We start from the raw sequence: 19,398 nt of genomic DNA, 5'->3' as shown, positions 1-19,398 counted from the left end.
AAGCAAATCAACACAGTGTAAAGCATACAATACCAAAATGAAAAGCTCTTGTTTTTATACCTGGGCATCCGTAATAAAATTGCACTGTAGATTCAGGCAGTTTGTCTACTGTAATCTAATGAGAAGCTGTCAAGCTTCTTTTAAGCATTCTGTAAATTACCATGCATTGGGGCAGCCATTTTTAGTCAAAGAATTCAATAATTAACCCCCAAGTTGTAAGTCAATATGATGATGGTGCAGGTGTCACTGCATTTGTCTCTCTGTACTGCATCACCTATGCACCTGACAATCTGTGGGACCCATTTTGAATTGAGAAGTTTAATTTTTATTTATAGTTATAATTAAAAAAACACTAGCTCTAATGAAAACTGCTCCACTGCTGGAACATATCACCACAGAGTAAATTCCACAGCAATTTTTGCATTTTAATAGGTCAGAGAGTAACACAAATGAATTGCTTCTTCCTGGGGGTACTTGTTTATTCTTCAGAATTTAATGATTTGCTGGAACACGGATCTCAAAGAAAAAAACACCCCACTGTTGTTTTTATACCATTGCCTCAACTGCACAAGGTGCTGCAGACCCTGAGAAGGCAGCCCACACCTGTAGTCATACAGCTCCTGAAGCTCCCCTGCACAAGGTTCTGGGGCTTACCTGCTAGCTCCTCAGCACCCTGCCACAAACTGGACAGGAGCTCTGGGACTTCTCCAGGATGATACAGCTCTACCACGGAAGTGCTCCCTTGGCCCACAGTGGGACACATCCAGCTGTTACAGTAAGGAATGCTTTGCTCTTTAGGCACAAGGTGCTGTTCCCCTCCCCATGTCCCACCAACACGGTCTGCACATTTATGAGTGCAGCCACTGCTACTACAGCTAGTCTTCTCTGGCTCAACCAGAGCAGGAAGAAGTAGGACAGTTTTAATCCAATGGAAGCACTCATGGAAGCAGCCAGGGTCATATCACTCTGAAAGGGCATATCATTTCCTTTCTCCAGACAGGACTACCATGGTCTTGAGTCTGACTATTTTAATGGTGAATTGATTTTTTGTGTGAAATGATCGAGATACAACAGTAGATTTTTCAAAGCCATTTGGTAACTCATGACAGTGGGCTGGGAGGACAGGTGTCACCGAATAAAAAGGTATGAAGTGAACTAAATTTAAAAGGAATGCAGAAGTTGTACAAAACAGCTAGAAACTCCTTTGCTTTGGTACAGCGATGCTGGGAAAATAGAAACAGTTACAAAAGAAGACTTTGAAATACAAAGTTTTTCAAAACAGAATATTTGATTTGGATTGTATCTAGAAATTGTGAAAGCTTAGCAAAGCATCACCAAGGTACTGCAAAGTATTTGTAATCTGCATAATCTTTATATGCTACAGTATTCTCCTCCACAGTGGGAGCTGTGATGTAACCACTAGTTTGTTATTGGGGTGGCTGACGCTAATGTTGCTCTTACATGTAAAAAAAAGACACGAGCTTAACTTGTTCTTTGTGCATGTCTAGTGGAAATGCTAAGTCACGGCCTGAAACAGTGATTGAGCACCTGGTAGAAAGGCAGGGCCAACCCAGGGGAGCTCAGGTGCATGCAATGCAGCTGAATGACCAGAAGGGGTGGAGCCAAGATCCATCCCTCCCCAGATCTCATTTAAGGGTTGGCAGGAGAGGTGAGGGTATCTCTTGCTGGAAATCCCTGTCTACCTGAGGTCTTTTCAGATAAGCAGTTCTTTTCTTTTGCTTTTGTATCTGTGGCATTTGGGTTTGTTCTCATTTGCTGTAGCTAAAGACTTTGCCACTCTGCTATTATCATCCCATCATAGCATTACAGCATGGTATTGTATATTTTCTCTTGTATATCCTGCCTACGTGGCCTTTATTTCATTTCTAGTTTTGTTCTCTGTGTAGTAAAATGCAACAGCTCCTTACTTTCCCATGCCTGGTCCAACTAACTATGACAAGCCCTGGAAACATGGGATGATTATTAATGTTAATAAGCCTTTCATCCTCTTGGAATGAGGATCCTAAGCATATTTATATTGTATATTCATGATGTTTGTATATATATTCATATAACTTCAGGCATTTTGGTAAGTCTCACTGAGGTAAGAGAAGATGTGCTTTAGGGCACGGACAACCACTAGCTATGAAAAATACTGGGGAACTTTTTTCTTTCACAAGGGTGATTGATTACTTCTGGAATAACTTCTCTCAGAAACTATCACTTGATCTGTATTTGAAGTGTATAGAAGTAAACTGTATGTTTGTAGTATCCTCCTACTGCAGAATTTATGATTTTCAATATGACTGTCATAGTTTCAAATAGAAACAGATGTTCTGCTGGGCATCCTGTAACAGAAAATCAATAGTAGGTGAACCATAAGTAGTCCTTCCCTCCTGAGAGGACTCCACTGTGACAGCTGTACAGAAACAAGTTCACCATTAGACGAGGCTAGTAGAGATGACAATAAAACCTGAAAGTTTTTGTGACGGGCTTAACAAATTCCCACTGTTTGGCACACCTTGGGGTCTTTGCCTGATGGCTTCTAGTTATTCTCCAGAGGAACTATGTGCTGCTTTCTATCTGCAGCCCAAGTGAGACGCTTTTTAGTTATTAGCATATACTTGTCCTAAATATTTGCATGGGTATGTTGGATAGAAATGTAAGGACAGAGTTTCAGAAAACACAAGGTAAGGTGTTACCTGTCCCAAAGAGATCAATATTTATCTTATCCTCAAAAAAGATAGCTAGGGGAAGAAATAGAAATGAAGCAATGCTTTTGCTTTTATTCAGAGGTCTATATGGAATGAGGAGTAAAAATTTTTTTCCTTCAAATATTATAGGAACAACACAATTAAGGGTTCTTTGGAATAGGAGATGCTTTACAGTCTTTAAATGTTTTGTTAGCCCTCACATTCAGGTAACATACAAAACATGAAAGAGGGATTTTCAGATGATACTCCTTTTTTAATAGATTTCAGAATACAGAGGAAAAGATCAGATACAAGCAAGCCCTATGGTTTTGATTGTGGTTAGCCCAGTGGTTCTGGTTTGCTTTAAGTAGAAGCTGCAGAACAATGGCTTAAAAGGAGAAAAGGAAAACTGCCCCAATGCTGAGGTCAGTCAGCCACTTCCTACATCCAGCTGTTTCAGTTTATTTTTTTAATTAAGTTTGGCTTAAATTAATGATGACAGTTTAAAGGGAACTTTTTCACCTATTTAGCTTATTTTATGTCTGAAATGGTCTTTTCTGTCCAACTGCATTCTGTTACAAGATTTGTAGTTAGGCTTCTAAAAGTTCCGGGTTTCTCCCCACTTTATTTTGTCATCTTTCTGCTCTGCTATTGCCCTCTGCCCTTTCATACCCTTTTAAGGGAGGGCTAAAGCTATTGCTGCTGCAGTATGGAAACAAAGTGCCTCTTAATTGATCATTAATACCACTGGAGTGTGGGGATGTTGGGAACTGCTAGATCAAACCATTTACTCTGGCTTCTGGCTCAGCTCTTCAGCTAGTATAAATCAGCTGTCCTTCCTGGCTTCCTAACAACTCAGCAAGGGTTGTGCTGCTGAAGTGTTGTTGGTGCAGTGGTTCTGGTCTGCTGCTCTCTAACAGCAGCTGGTCTTACAGGGCTGGCAAAATGAAAGTTTATCACAGAATGACTTAGGTTGGAAGGGATCTTAAAGATCATTGAGCTCCATCCCACCTGTTCTGGATAGGGCTGCCAGTTTGCCTGATCCTTTTGAATATATAGATATGCAGTTGTCTTTGCAGTTCTGATGCTCTTTCTAAGCCAGCATAGTGCCAGCTTTTTTCAATGAACTTCATGCTTGCTGTAGAAAAGGAAAAAAAGTCACCTGCTCTGGAGGTTTTGGCTTCATTATCGTAGAGATTACTTAAACTTGTGTAAGATATCAATTTAAGCCACATCTCTGGGCTTGCCTGCTTCTCTTTGCAGACCAATTTTTTCTTAGATGGGGAGACCTTGCCTTAGTGGTTAAAATAAGAGCTCATGACTCATAACCAAAATAACAAACAAAGAGCCGCTCCTTGTACCTTTCCACAGCTTGCTTGGAAAGCAGTAAGAATTGCACCATCACTCATACCAGATATAAACATGATCACTATGGATCCAGCCTACTGTAAACAGTAAAACCTTACATGTTTCTTAAAGTGAAATGAATCCCACAGCCTTAGCAGTAGTAAGCCTTGTGAAGCATAAAAAACTTCCTGGGGAATGATCTTTAACTGCAGTCTTAAGAGAAGGCTGCCAAAAATAAGCAGACTCTTGGTGTGCTGGGCATTAATAAGTTAGAATTAGGTTGTGTCTCATCTACTTCTCTCTTTTCAGTAAAAGTTAACTGCACTTAGTAAGAGGATAATGAGAAATCAGTCCCACACCTGCTATGAATTCCTGAGAGAAGTAGGGATGAGTTTGGAAAAACAATGGAGGATGCACTTGGTGAGTTTTTTTTAACTTTTTTGAGCTACGGTTCCTAAACTGCAATGTGGTAATAGTTATAGATGTTTTACATTGCTTGATTATAAGGACTTTCTTTTGCATTGAATATTGTTATTGAAATGAATATATATTTGATGTAAAATCAAATGTTTTTGTAGATATGAAGTGAAACCTCTCTTAGAAATCTTTGGGTCAAATTCAGATAAGATAATATACAGCTGTGAAAGTATCTTCATATAAAGTTGTCATAAATTAGGGTGAACAGCTAACTGGCACAGCTTGCAGTAATTTTGTGCTTTATCTGTTATAGGTCAGACTCTAAAAGCAAAAGCAATTGGAAAAGGTTCTTGTCTCTGCACTCCTTTAAAAGTACCTAAAAGCATCTAGTTTAGTTTGTATCTCTCTCTGTCCTTCCTGCTTCATTATCAAGATGTTTAAAATGGATTTTAAATGAAAATAGAAACATTTGCTTGAAAGAAAGCAATCTGATTGTTCTTCAAATCTGCAGGACCTATTTTACTGATGTTTGCACAAATTCAGAATTAACTTTGGCTGACACTGAACTGCACTTTGTGTTCCTCTGTGATGAAAGTCTCTTCTTCATTTGAAAAAAAAAAAAAAAAAATTTGGTTGTATTTCTGGTCTTTGTCCAAGGTGTTTATGACAAGACTTGTTGCTAATTTGGCCTCTGTTGGAGACACTACTTATGTTTAGGCTTTTCTTTTATTGGCAGCAGCCACTGTGTTCTAGGCTTTAATCATCAGTAACTGAAGAAATGAGAACAGGGTTGCCAAAGCAGAAGCCCCCTTGAAGATCCATTGAATTCACATCTGCATTTGCAGTGTTTTCCTAGTATTACCCTTCAATTCAGCAAGGCCTTGGATACCTTGGAAACTCATTCTTGTTCTTGTTTTTTTCCCACCTCTGACTTAAAACCATGTGTAAAATACTTATACAGGAATGGTGATGTCAGCTGAGCAGAGTCACTTGCCTGGCTTATTTCAAAGTCAAGTTTTATGGAATTTATCAAATGGTTTTGCAGAGTTACAAACCTACACAAAACTCCTCCTGAAATAAACTGTTGTGTTAGCCAAGTTTGGTGGATACAGAAGCATAACAAAATGAGTACTTTCTTTGGCATGTAATATTCAGCCCTTCACACTGTAGATAGACGTTAAGAGACAGAGGAGAATTTGCAGGCAGGGACTCCTGGGCTCTGGACCAGTTAAAAAGCTATGGTTCCCTGATGCCTCTCCCACCTCTCTGGCAGCAGTTGCTGTAGAAGTGGTGCAGAACAGGCAATTCGCTCTTGGGACATCACAGTTCACAGCACCATGTGTTAACTTCGACAGGCATTGATTTCAATTTATGTTAACGTGCCAGGCTGCAAGCTGCAGCAGGAGGGGTCTCTGGTTCGTGACTCCTGTCAGATTCAGAGAGCTGAGGTTATCACCTCAGCAGTAACCTCTTTAGCCACCAGAGCTGAATCCAATTCAGTCATGAATTGGTGTCCTTAAGTAATTTTCCTTTATAAAGGCCCAATGCAGTCATATTGATGTCAATAAAAAAAAAGTCCCAGATGAGATTCTGATTGTTTCCTTAATATGAATTTAAAAAAGCAGTTGAAAAGCTAAAACCAAAATGACTCTGAGGAATGGATTGAAGACTAACATATCACTTTCATATTTCAAAAATTTGTGTGTTAACAATTTAATCCTCACAGCTAGTTAATAGGAAAATAATTACCACTCTGAAAGACTGATCTACCTAAGATTACATTTTTAGTGAGAAAATTTATGCCTAAGGAAAAAATTGTATTAATATCTGGATGGACCTATCCACTCAACATATGCTTAGTCTTTCGTATGTCAGAGCTGTGGAGAGGCATCCAACCTATAATGGAGGATATAAAGTTTTGGTGAAAACTAAAGGCTATTGTAGGTAAGCTGTCATCTCAAAAAGGCTGATGTTACTGTACTTTCTAATACAGACATATAAAAACATGTTGGAAAGGAAAAGTGTTGCTCCAGAAAATGTCTTTCACTTTTGGTCTTTGGGCATCCTTACATCCTCCTGGCTTCTTTAGCAAACAAGCAACGTTAAAGCAAGTTAACTGCTGCCTTATATCTCTGTGTCTGTCTGTCCATCAGAGCTTCACCTCAGCTCATGGGGATACTTGCCCTGGTAATGATTAGGGAATAAAACCTCTGGCAGCAAGATCCTGTGGGAGGAGGGAATGTGCAACCCAATTGTCATGCAATGGATTCACCTTCCCCAGAGACAGCACAGCCTCATGTGGAGATGAACAAAAGCCATTTGCAATCTGAGGTCACCGGTCTCCAGATAAGAGATGGCATTGGACAATAAGGCTCAAGCAGGATGCTGAACAATGTTTTTAATGGGTTAGAGCCAGCTGTAGCAAACAACATGAAGGATTTATCTAGCTGCAGAAGTGGTACACAGCAGGCACTTCAGAGGGAAGGAGGGGAAAAATGAAAGAGGTTGGGGAAAGCAAGCAGCCAGGGAGAAACCTCTGGAAGATTCAGGCACACAGTCGGCTGCACTCATGCTTTATGTCACTGCAGAACATTAAAAGAGCACTTAAAAAGGTAATTAGCACCTTTTCATTGGACCAGAAATCAGAGGTGTAATTTACCAGAAGTCAGTGAACAATGTAAGAGATCTAATTTAATCACATTGCATAGCTTATCTAGGATGAAAAATGAGGAGCCTGGCTTGACTGAGTGGGTATGCCTCCAGCAAAGCCATCTCTGTTCCCCTGCAGGACAGTGCTGCTGCTCCGTGGTGAAACACAGCACGGGGTGCTTCTGCCTTTTGAATCTTGCTGCATAGTTTTCATTTTTTCATAGCAGAGGGTCTATGATATGCAGAATTAAATGCCTGTCTAGAAGAGATGACAGTCAAAATTATGCATCATAATACGAGTAAGTCTCTTCCAGTGCATCTGTGCAGGTGCTCCCAAATTCAGGGAGATGGGAAGAGACTAGGGCTTTTTATATGCCCTGTGCAGATAAAGATGAAGAGTGCTCTTTCAATATCCAGATTTCAGTTTAGATTTCAGACTGTCCTGTCTTTCCTTTAGAGTTAGGAATGGGTGATTCGGCTTATTTCTATTCTTTTCATCAAATGAGGAGTTCAAAAGGTCAATTAAAAAAAAAAAAAACCTACTAAAATTTAAGTGCCATATAAAGAAAGTAAGTTTTAAGTCCATTATTTTTCAAACCAAAGCATAAGTCAGGTTTCCTTTATCGGGATTTCTTAAATAAAAATGTGAGCCATGGGTAAGCACAATTGTAAAGTCAAGCTGTTACCTGATTAACAAATCTGCAGTACAGCAAATCGTGCTCAACATTACACCACCTAATGAGGATTAAGCATTGTTCCCTGAACACTATTGCTTTTCCAAGTTTTCTTCTAGCTCTTCATATGTGTTTCTGTGTCAGCATGGAAAACTTGGAAGGCCTGGCTACAGGCCAGAATTGAACCTTCTGATTATACTGGTCAGCTCTTGATAAACACTGACTAATCCTTTCTATCAGCCCTTTTAAGGGCTTTCATAGTCGTGTTTGAGAGAGGACACAGCTGACCCTCAGCCACAGAGCAGGGCTCTGTGCCCATGCCCAGCCCCTCCATTGGTAGCTCCTGTGAGGCCAGCAGGGTGCAACTTGCACAGAGGTGATGTGGCCTGTACTCAGCATGTCAAGAGGACAGCTTCTGTTGGCTCCTACACCTGAGTGAATAGCCCGGACAAGTAATAATCAGTCCAAGCAAAGAAAATTTTAAAAAGTGGTAGTCAAGTTTTATCTGGAAAAAGTTCCAGTTTGCTTAAAAAAAATTCAACAGGCAGTAAGGGACATCAGTAAGGGACTCTTGACTGCAAGACATTTACTCATCTCCTGATTTATTACTGTGCTCCTAATTATTATATCTAATTATATATAGATTTTCCTAAGGACATCGGCAATGTAAAATGTACGTTGAAATCTTACTCTGCTATTGCTGAGTTGGCTCCTGGGACGTGAGGCATTAAATATCTGTATCAATGCTGATTTTGTTGTTTTTAAGTTGCTCAGCCATGTTGTTAATCTGTATTGTTTCAAACTTCTCCTTGCTCATTAAATTTATCTTCTATACTCTCCCAGTGTAAAAAATGTCTTTCCCATTCTCACATTTTCCTTGCACCAGATGTTTATTTTCCCAGCTGGCCTTATTTATTTTATAATCTTTTAAAATTATTTTTAAATCTAGACTGTGACTATTGATCATTCCAAGTTTCACTGTAAAACTGTGTCATGTGTTGCTTTTTCCTTTGTACTGCAGCCTGGCATCACTCTCTTGAACTCTTCTGTTCTTGGGCAGGATTTGTACTCCTTAGTGGATGTGATCTATTGTCACCTATACTCTATTTCATCAATAAGTAATATCCTACAAGCCTCTTGAAAGATTTGGACCTGGACGATGAGTCCACATTAAGTGAATTAGAATGTGAAGCCATGAGGAAAAGATACTTGGCTATAAAGAATGGAAGAGAGAGAACACTGTAATGGAATAATTACTTTTCACTTTATCTTTGAGTGGGTAACAGGAGAAATTCTAACACTGGCATGTTGTTTCAGCAGCCCTATTTAAAAAAAAAAAAAAAAAAAAAAAAAGAATGATTAACTGTTAAAATGAATTGCTCTTGCTTTTGGTTAAAAAAAAAAAAAGGGGGGGGGGGGGGAAATATTCCCTAAATCATTGCATGTATTAATTTCTAACCACTGATCTTTTAAAGTAATCCCCTTAAAGCACCTCTGAAATGCTCCAAAAATCCCTGAGAGAGTTTCAGCCAATTACACTACAAATGTCTTTAAATAACCATTGTACAGTCATGTGGTAACTTGCAATGCAGCTCCTGTTTCTTTGTCTCTTAATTATGCAATGATCCTGTACTGCACTTGATGACTGTATTAAAATGTATAGCAAGCCAAACTGCCAGAATAGCCTTATCCAGTGAACAATGGAATAAGGACGAGCTGGGAGACCAGAGCTGTGACTGACGTGACTGGATCTTCAGCATAAGCCTTTTTAGGTGCTGAACAGATGGAATTTTTATCAAACATTACAACTGCAATTACATATAGGAAGGCAACACAGATGAGAGAAGCAAATGACAATACTATTGGTATCCCCGCTCTTGAGACATATGCAGAATAGAGGTAAAAACTACTGTTAGAAATGCCAAATTTATTTTTGCTGCTTACACAAACCAGCTAGATCTTGCATGGTGCAGTTGTTCTTTCTAGTGAAAAGAATGAAAAGAGAGAGAGAAGTCTTGATTAACTTCAGATTGTTTAGTCTGTGCAGAAGTCTGAAGGAATTCCACTCTGTCCTCAGAAAGGCTGCTTTTATCTCCTTGTGAAAACATGGAACATTTCATTCTTAGAGGACTCTGATGGTGTTTTCTATTCTTTCAACTTCATACTGAAATGACCTAAAGTTCAAATTATCCATGATGGACTCCAATTGATTTCCAATCAAAATCTCTTATGTCATGCTTCTGAAAAATCTACTTCTTATTGGCATGCTATTTTCTCTGTTTTTACTACTGTGTGTTCTTCAGTTATGCAGCTCAAGGAGTAAAATGTATGTACATGCAAAAGCTGCCTGGAGAAATGGGCAGTGGCCAAAGGCAGCGCAATGAGGCTGTGATCAGGAAGCACGAAGCCAGAGACACAGACAGGAAAATGTTAACAGTTCAACAAAGAGAAAACAAAGCGATGAGAATTATAAATTTCGAACATCTCTTTTCTCTTTTTCCACTGCACAAAAGTCTGACCACAGATCTGTTTGATATTTATGAAGTACAACACAGCTACATACCACAGAAGGGGAAAACAAAAGCCATGCTCACAGAAATTGTGAAAACTATCTGCTGTGTGGTACCTCAGGCTGATGTGCACTGTGAGCAGTGGTGGCTTTGGATCTCCTTCCCTAGGTCAGACCTTTCCTTGTGTCCAACTGGAATGCTTTCACCATGTTCCTGGTCTGTGCATCAGACCCTTATGTACAGGTAAAATATTCAGAGGAAAAGGACTCCAGGGAGAAGGGCATTTTATTAAACTCTTCAGTTCTTCAGTCTGAGAAAAACAATAATAATAACAAAAAACTTCAATGTAATAAGAAATAGCTCAGGCTTTTGGAAAGATTTACTGGGGCAATGTTGCCTTCTGGAAGTTCCGTGTGTTAAAATGGATTCCTGCTGTTTTCTGTGTTTTTTTTTGTCTAAACTTTCCAAAACTCACCTGCCCAAGCATGAAGTTATGACCTGAACTGAGGAAATGTAAATATGCTGTTATATTTTCCTAAGCTGCCAGCAAAAGTTTGTAAACGTAGTTTCCAGATCACACCCTTGAACAGAGAACACTGTGTCCTGCTCAGAAAAAAAAAAAAAAAGAAATATGTTGTCTTCACTTTAACAGAAAATTTGAAAAGGGGCATGGCTGGACTTACAGAAATTGTTTTAATCCTTTTAACCATAGTTCCTTTAATTTTCAGCATTATGGATTACCTCAGCTCCTACCTGACAGCTGTAAGTTCAGTAGCTATGAAAGCCTTCTAACAAGTCTGTTGCATGATTTCTGGAATAGCAGCAAGCTAGCAGGAAGGAAGGTGCGTGGGGTAGAGCAAACAACTGCCCTGCAGTTGGATGGGCAGTAGGATGGAGAGGACTGCCAGAAATTATCATGAAGGATGAGGAGAATTAGCATTTGGAATTTGTCATAGACCATAGCAACTTCATCCATGTTTTTTTGTGACAATTCATTTTCACATGGCTCTCCCTTGCTACCAAGCAAAGCTTTTTGCATTAAATTATTTCAGATGTGCTCAACATTAGCTTAACTGATTTTTTTATGGATTCCCTCTGTATCAGGACAAGGTGAAGCACTTTCCTGCAACCTCGCACACTCTGTGTTCCCCACGTCCCCGTCAGAATAGTTTTTAAAACCAAAACCTTGCAAAGCAGAGACAGCCACTGCTGTCTGAAGAGGGGGGCATTTCACACTCCATGAGCACTCCAGAAGAAGTTTCAACAAAGTTTAGGCAGGCACCAGTTAATGATGCAGATATGCGGGAGATTCAGCATTGCTGGTTACAGAGGAATGCGTTCCAGAAGGCAAAATGATATCAGTGTGAACAGGGATTTCTCCTGCTGTTGAATCTTACAGAGAATGTGAAGGTCAATGCAGTCACCTTTCTTAGATGAATACTTTTGATCCTAGAATGCACATAGATAAAGCAAAGGGGCATTACCTAGATGCTCCTATGTCTGTAACACATGGGAACCTTGCACATGTTACTCAGAAATAAACAAGAGGAAAACATTTACAGTGAGAATAGGGCCATTTCTGTTGAGGACCAGAAAATGATGTTCTCATTTGAGCACTAGCAAGAATGAAATTGGAGCATGAAAAGTCTTGTAGGGAGGATTTTACTTTTGTCTGTACTGTTCCAAGGGCAACAGATCTCCAAGAAGGGGCAGCCTAAACTTTCCAAGGTATTCTTCCTCACTACTACTTCTCAACTATTTCTCAGCTAACCACAGAAATAAACAGTGCTTTGTGAAAGCTATGTCACAAGATTTTTTTTTTTTTCTGATGAAATGGTTTTCAGTGAAATAAGGTAAAGCATGACAGAAATGCAGTAGTAAAAGGCATATTTGGAAATTAAGGCCTGAAAACCATAATTCCACTTTTTTTTTTTTAAAGCGGTGTTAGTTTTTTTATGATGAAAAGAGAATCACCAACTGTTTTCCAAACTATATCTGTTTCCTAATAATAATGTGGAAGAGTTTGTAGGACTCCTTAACACTGACATGAAAGCTGTCAGAGAAGAAAAGCTATCTTGAAACCACAAAGTTACTTTTCTTATCAGACACCTCCACACAGAGCCCATTCAAGTTTTCTACTGTGAAGAATGAAGCTGACAGTTTCCACAGCTGTAGATATTCTGAGCAAGAAGTGAAGAATTAGGCCTAAATCACAAAGGCAGCTGGAGATGAACCACGGTGTTTGGTAGCATTTAAAGAAGCAAATGGCTCTGGTGAGTAACTCCCATGACTTGATTAGTTATTTGAAACATCTCCTGGGAACAGAATGTGCCATTCGGTAGTCAGTGATCCACTAATGCTTCTGCTATTGTCTTCCCGAATTTGGCTTAATTAGTTTAAAATATTGAAAATGAAGTATTCCAATATTAAATGTTTTCAGAAAACTGAACACTGTGACTGTAAGGGAGGAAGAAATAATTTTGAATATTGTCAGCATCCTGATTCACTCATCAGCAGGGAGGCAAAGAATGCAGACATTAGAGACCGTGGCTATAAAGAAGAGAGTATCATCTAGAAGACCAAGGCAGTGTGATTTATTTTTGATGTGCCATTGCTTCACTCCATTTGGTAAAGATTGAAGCAGAGTTGGAAAATATGTGTGATACAGTGCTGTGGCAGTATATATCAGGATGTCTCAGAATATAGCATAATATGTGGAGTACAAACCAGAGAGCACCGGTTTGTTCGGTTGTTTTAAAATATGAAAGTAGCTCCAGTACCAGCTGGGTATTTGCAAGTGGTCAATCTACCAGGCATTCAGAAGAGCTCTAGAGGATCTCAGCTTTAAAAAGCAACAGAAAATGAACATACTCATTAATCATTACAGAGTCTATGACTGTGCAGGTAACACAGCAAGCTAAATGGCTATTTGCCTGCCTGCAAGTGCAGTCAACATAATTTTAACCCTGATAAGGTGCTAGAAGAGTGCAGACTTCTTTTTTTTTTCTGTGTTGGTTGCACTTTCCTACTTTGCAAATAACAATGGCTCCAAAGCTTTTGTAGCAAAGGTTTTTGAAATGTATTCAGAGAGAAGCTGAAGTTGTAATTGAGTTTAGAAGAGAAAAAAATGCCGTTCTTCTCAAAACAGACTGTGAGCGTGCAGGCCTAGTGAGGACCCAGAAGGCCTGCAGGACATACTGGGACAGCCTCTGTCCACGAGAAGGGAGGGCTTCTGGAGAAATGTAAAATACATGACCGTCGTGCTGCAGGAGCTGGGGCTGGCTCCTAACAGCTCTGCCACCGTCCCCTCTGTCGCCAAGCAAGCACGAGCTGTTCTCTGCGTAGCCATTGCTCCATCCCCAGTGATAGGCAGATCACAGCCACGAACACAGAGCTGGCTGTTGCTGCTGCTTAACGGGCTCTCGGCTAACACAATGGAAGGGAAACAATCTATCTCCAAGCTATTTGATGCTATTGTTCTGTTTATGCGTATTGTTAATGTTTTAAAAAGGAAAAGTAGAACATGCTGATTTTTATCTATGTGTCTGTTGTGAAAGGCAGAAACAGTCATAAGAGCTGTTAGAAACTGTGATAGGATGGATGAAAGGGTATCAGAAATTGAAACTCTAAAGCTTCTTTTTTTTGTAAACGAGATATACAACTTTCCATAAAAAGGCATTTTGGGGGCGTGGGAGGATTGGTAAACAAAGACTGAAAACTGATACTCAAAGTACTCTAGACAATTTGTTTTTTCCTTCCAGCTTTAGAAAGAAAGGTTTAGAATTGATCAGAAAAGGATAATTCTGAAAATATACAGATACTTAGATTTGGATTTATTTTCTATGCTTTTCTTTATCCTTCTTCTCCTAAAACCATTAAGAGTTTCAAAGGGCTTTGAAATACATCTGTATTTCTAACAACTGTATTCAAAATATCAAACCAAAGTAGCTCTTTATCTTTTTTTAAGATAAAAGTTAGATAGACAGGGTTGATTGCATCCCCCATTCTCTCTCTCAGCTGTCCTGACCTGCTCTGCCCTGCCTTGCTAAGGGGCTGTTCTCGTTCTCCTCACAGTGTGCCCATGCCTTAGCAAATTTCACTTGGCCAGTGCCAACAAGGGTGAATGCCCATGCACTGCGCCAGTTGTTGCTGAGGCACAGGGGAAGTTTGTTACAAAACCATTTTTGTTACCAGGCAAGATTTGCCAGCATAAACCTTTGTGTGGAGAACTTTATCTATGCTTAGCATGATAATGGTAAAGCAGACATAAGTAAATTAACCGGTACAAGACAAATGTCAGTGAAGTTAGTTTAAGAAATTTAAGCCAATACAAAATGAAACATGTTCCCTTAGGAATTGCTTGCCGTAGGGTGTTTGTGTAGCAGATTTGCATCTTAATTCTAAAACCAAACCTACATAAATGTTACTTCCTATTTGGTTTTCCCTTTGTTTTGCCATGGGCTTCAGCAAGCAGCAGAGCAGTCCCAGGGGCCAGATGTGGAGCTGCAGTTGCTGATCTCTCTCCCAGCTGTGAGCAGCAGCTGTGAGGTGGCCAGTAGCCAGGTGGTACCCATGCACATCCCTCTTGTAGGGAGTAGCACTGTGAGGACTGTGGTGCTGCACTGACCTGCAGAACAATAGGGAGCTGGTGGCCCTGAGGCCTGTGTGGAGGTCTGGCAGGCTTACAGTCTCACCAGAGACCCCAATGCAATGCTGAAGCAATCTTGCTCAGATGCCTGCTGGTCTCCTGGGCAGTAACAGGGAGAGCAGCTGAGATGTCCCGGTGCTTACAGCTGTCCCTGCAGAGACTGTGCTTTTGAGCAAAGAGTTGTTGGTGCCAGAGGAAGTTTGGACTGTGCATCGTTACCTCAACTGACTCACCTCCTGATATCTTCTGCACATACGTTGGTTTATCTGCCAGGAAACAGAGAAACCTGGTAACTCTCAGTGGGATCCATTATGATAATAACAAAAGATATAAATCAGATGAATTTTGTTTGACTTGTAAGGAAGGGGTTGTGGTTTTACCATAAAGGTTTATTCAAGCTGAAACATTCTTAAAGATTACTATGCCATCCAAGGTTTTACTTTATTTATGGATATATACTAAGGGGGTAGAAATAAAGCTGCACTGCAGATTTGATCCAAGGCCTCTGTGTGAGTGTATGGCTGTAACAGAAGAAGTAAAACAGAGTAAGTTTGGAATCCAAAGAAGAAGGATATGGAAGGAATAACTTTCTATAAGCTCATACGTGTAAACACTGTCAAGTGCCTCTTTCTTTCCCCCTAAACCTCTCACGTACGCCAAACAGAAAATTTGGGAAGTACAATGATTCAAATTCTTCCCTCTAGCCCTCCCACCTGCTTCAGGTCTTGCTTCATCCTCTACTTTTCATAACCCCACATCCTATCAGCCCCCAGGCTGTTGCTCCCTGTTGTACTGCCTGACCATGCACTCACACATATGGCAGGAGCTGCTCCCAGCCAGCTCCAGAAGCCAGCCTCAGCTTGAACACAGTGTGCATGTGTCCACTGCCCAGCACCCCACACCACAGACTTATCCGAGACAATCCACAGAGCAGCTGACAACACTTGATTCGTGTTTTGTTGTGTTTTTTTCTTTCTGTACAAAGCAGCATGTTCCAGCTCCCATGTTTGCTCTCCATGTCTCTGCAAGAATAAAGTTCCTCTTCATTTCAGTCAGTGGTGAAATGCTGAATGGTCCATAAAATCCCTCACCCCCTGTGAGATGGCCACCACTGTTATATGGTTCCTGAGAGGCCGACCACTTGTAGTGTCAGTTAAAAAGAGAAAAATCATCCCCTGTGTATAACAGTGTCACAAAGGATCCTTCTTTGATGCACTTGGTTTTCTGAGTTAGGAGTTTTCTGCTCAGAGTTTGCTATTTAATATTTTCCTGTTTATCAATAGCAGCAGTGTCAGGCTAGGTGAAGTCCTGTTAGCGGCCTTTACTTGTTCAGAAGTAAGAGAGTGGCAGAATTTGGTGCACTACAGTACAGAATTCACCTCTCCAGGTCTTGAACTACTTGAGTCCTGGACCTGATGGGATTTACTGCTCCCGTTCCTTCATAAAACATGATGTGCTGAAATAGGTCTGATCTTATGGTCTCTTCCCCAGCGCCATATCTCATTTCTTCTGGTTGTCTTCTGCCAGATAGATCAGTGAAGCTGGCAGTGCTACCTTGGGTGGCAGAAAGAGTCCCTTCCTTCAGAACTACCAATCCTATCCTTCCTTTCAGGTTGGATATTAGGAAAAATTTCTTCTCTGAAAGGTGAGGTATCAGAAGAGATTGCCTAGAGAGGTGGTAGAATCACTGTCCCTGGAGGTGTTCAAAAACTGTGTAGATGAGGGCACTGAGGGACATGGTTTAGGGGGAATTGTGGCAATGGGTTAGACTGGATGATCTTAGTAGTCTTTTTCAACCTTAATGATTCTATGATTCTCTGATCAGACGTGCTTATAACAGCTGCTTCTTGCTCTGCCAAAAAATCAGAGGGTGAGAGAGGGTCGGGAAGCCTCCAGAAGCCCCAGCCATGGGCAGGCTGTGCAGGCAATGAGAACAGGAGCACTCTGTGCTAGCTGGAATTTCCTTTCTCAGAGCTGCAGCTGGCACTCTGGGCCTCCCAAGGACGAGCGCAATGAAGTCCTTTTTCCAGACTAAATAACCATGCTAATATAAGCAGCTCTCTCAGAGGCTTGAAGATTTTTAACAAGATTCTTTTGATTCAAGTCAAGCAGGTCTCTTCCCCCGAGCTCTTCCAGAAGCACAGAAAGGCTTGTGGGACTTCCTGAGAGCAGTAACAGTAGAGGCTGCTATTCCTATCCCTTCCCTGGCCTCTTCACAAACATCTTCCCCATTTTCTATGGGTTTAGATGAACCTTCCTGAAAGCTCTTCAGTTTGAATTAAAGCCTAACTTATCTCCATATGTTGAAGGTACTGTCTTATGAACTTGAGCAAGTTCTGGATCAATCTTCATGCATTTTAAATGTCCAGTTCTTTACCAAGGAGCTGGATTTAAAGTTCTTCCCAGTCTATCAAGATATCCTTGCAAAACATTGGCCAGAGCAAGAACATTTTGAGGAACTGCAGTTCTATTAAAGGAAAGAAACTTTCAATAAACAACATTTGTAGATGATCCATTTCAGTTTTGACCTGAGTGACATCGCTCCAGGATCTTCCTCTGCAACCATTACATTAACTATCACCCCTTTAGCTGGTAAAACCTTTGAGATGCCTCTCCTCATCTCTTCCAGAAACATCTACTGGTGCAGCACTTGGATTGCAGCAGAGGGACATTTCTGACTGAGCTGATGCAAGATGTGCCCTTCCTCAGGCAAGCTGCAAAGCAAAGGCAATGGCTGCTGTAGTTACTAATTCAGCAATCTATCTGTTTCTAGCAAAGTATTTACAAAGTCCTCAAGTGCTGAGTTTTTTTTCACACCTCTATTGATATTGCTGTTATGTATCTGCTGCATTGCAGTAAAAGGTAAAGCAATTATCATATATTGTTTATCTTTCTGTTTGGGAGAACTGTGAAGCTCTATTGAATGGTAATCTAATTTGTTAAACGTGTCTTCCACGAAACCTCAAAAAGCTCTTTTAATACCTAGAATTTCTGGTAATTCTTTAAATCAATAATGTTTAGCAGTTTTCCTTGCCTCCTTATACGTTTACTTCTGCAGTGCTATGAAGAGGACAATCTGAACTAACTACTATCTGATACCATATCATCATAACAAAAAATACAGATGTATCCCATACAGAACCCTTTTCATTCCCTACTCTCATTTGATGCTAAGAAGCATTTCTGTGTATTTTGAGTGGTGTTAGTGCTGATACTTGGTTTTGGAAGATGAATGCTCAGCCATACGCAGGATTCAATTAACATTCTTTTATGACTGCATCCATATTTTTCTTAACGAGCACACTCCTTGGTGAGAGGGAATATTTACCTCATGGCATTAAATCCACAGTTATCTACCACAGTCATTAATGATCATATAGCAAATGGTCACCCCAACACTCTGGCTACATTCCAGTTTGAGTAATTATATTCTGCCTCTCTTAATTTCCTTTTGAGAGTAATTGGATATGATAGCAGTCTCCACTTGTTATCCTAAACTGCTCTGCAGTCTGACCACATCTCAAAGCTTAAGGCCATAATCACGGTTTTCAATAGAGGAAATGTTGGTAGATGTCTCTCTTCTTGCCCCATCTTTTTATCACATAAAAATCCATTAATTAACATAATACCAAAAGAAGGCATCTACCAAATTCAACTATGTATGCATGGTACACTATACCATCTGCGTAGTGCTAGCTGTCTAGAGACATAAGCCAGGAGTTTAAATGTTCTCAGAAACTGATGAACTTGTTGATTTTAGGAAGCTGATGATAGGCATTGCTGTGTGTTTTTTGTGCCTCTGCCTTTGTCTGCATTAACAAGCACTTAGACATAGGAGGAGCAGATGAATACAACAATGCAATGAGTTGTGAGGGCTCTACATCCAGAGTGCATAAAGTTTACTCTATATTCTATTTAGTTTGACTAGACTGAACAACCTAAATGTATGTGGTTTAAATGTTTCCTAAGGGCTGTTTTTGTCCCTGCAAGGGGGGTTAGCACAACTAAAGCGCATCAGAAGCAGAGGTTCTGGTTTAGTTTCCTCCAAGAAGAAAATGATTAATCTGCACCAAAACTTCAAATCAAACCAGGACAAGATAAACGTGAATGATGAGATTTGTTGTCTATCTGCTCTACTGCTTTGAACATTTGTGTGTTTGAGATCCACTGTACCTGAAGTGGATTGTCATCTATGCAAGGACTGCTAAGGGACAACAGAGCTTAACAGAGGGCTTGTTCTGATCAATAGTGGAATCAGGAAATGGTAATAAAGCTCCTATCTGACTCCTGATTTATAAAAGGAGGCTTTTGGGCAGGATACTCAAAGAGACAAACATGCTTCAGTAGCCCAGTGGGGGTGCAGTCTTCAGGAAAAAGATTCTCCAGCCCTAAGGAAACTGTTCCAGATGGCAAACACTGTGACAGAAAGAACACACAGAGTTTATTTGATATATGCGGGT

At 40.3% G+C, this 19,398-nt stretch overlaps 1 long non-coding RNA gene across 1 annotated transcript; it reads left to right on the top strand.

Moving 5' to 3' along the window:
- Positions 1–1,696: 1,696 nt before the first annotated feature.
- Positions 1,697–6,586, top strand: LOC116235115 (uncharacterized). Its single transcript, XR_004168286.2, has 3 exons — positions 1,697–1,834; positions 4,350–4,460; positions 5,194–6,586. It is a non-coding gene; the product is annotated as an uncharacterized LOC116235115 (long non-coding RNA).
- Positions 6,587–19,398: the final 12,812 nt, after the last annotated feature.

The sequence above is a fragment of the Phasianus colchicus genome, chromosome 8, assembly GCF_987193195.1.
Source record: "Phasianus colchicus chromosome 8, bPhaCol1.hap1.1, whole genome shotgun sequence".
Classification (NCBI taxonomy): Eukaryota; Metazoa; Chordata; class Aves; order Galliformes; family Phasianidae; genus Phasianus; species Phasianus colchicus.
This window is presented reverse-complemented; position numbering and strand designations above follow the sequence as displayed.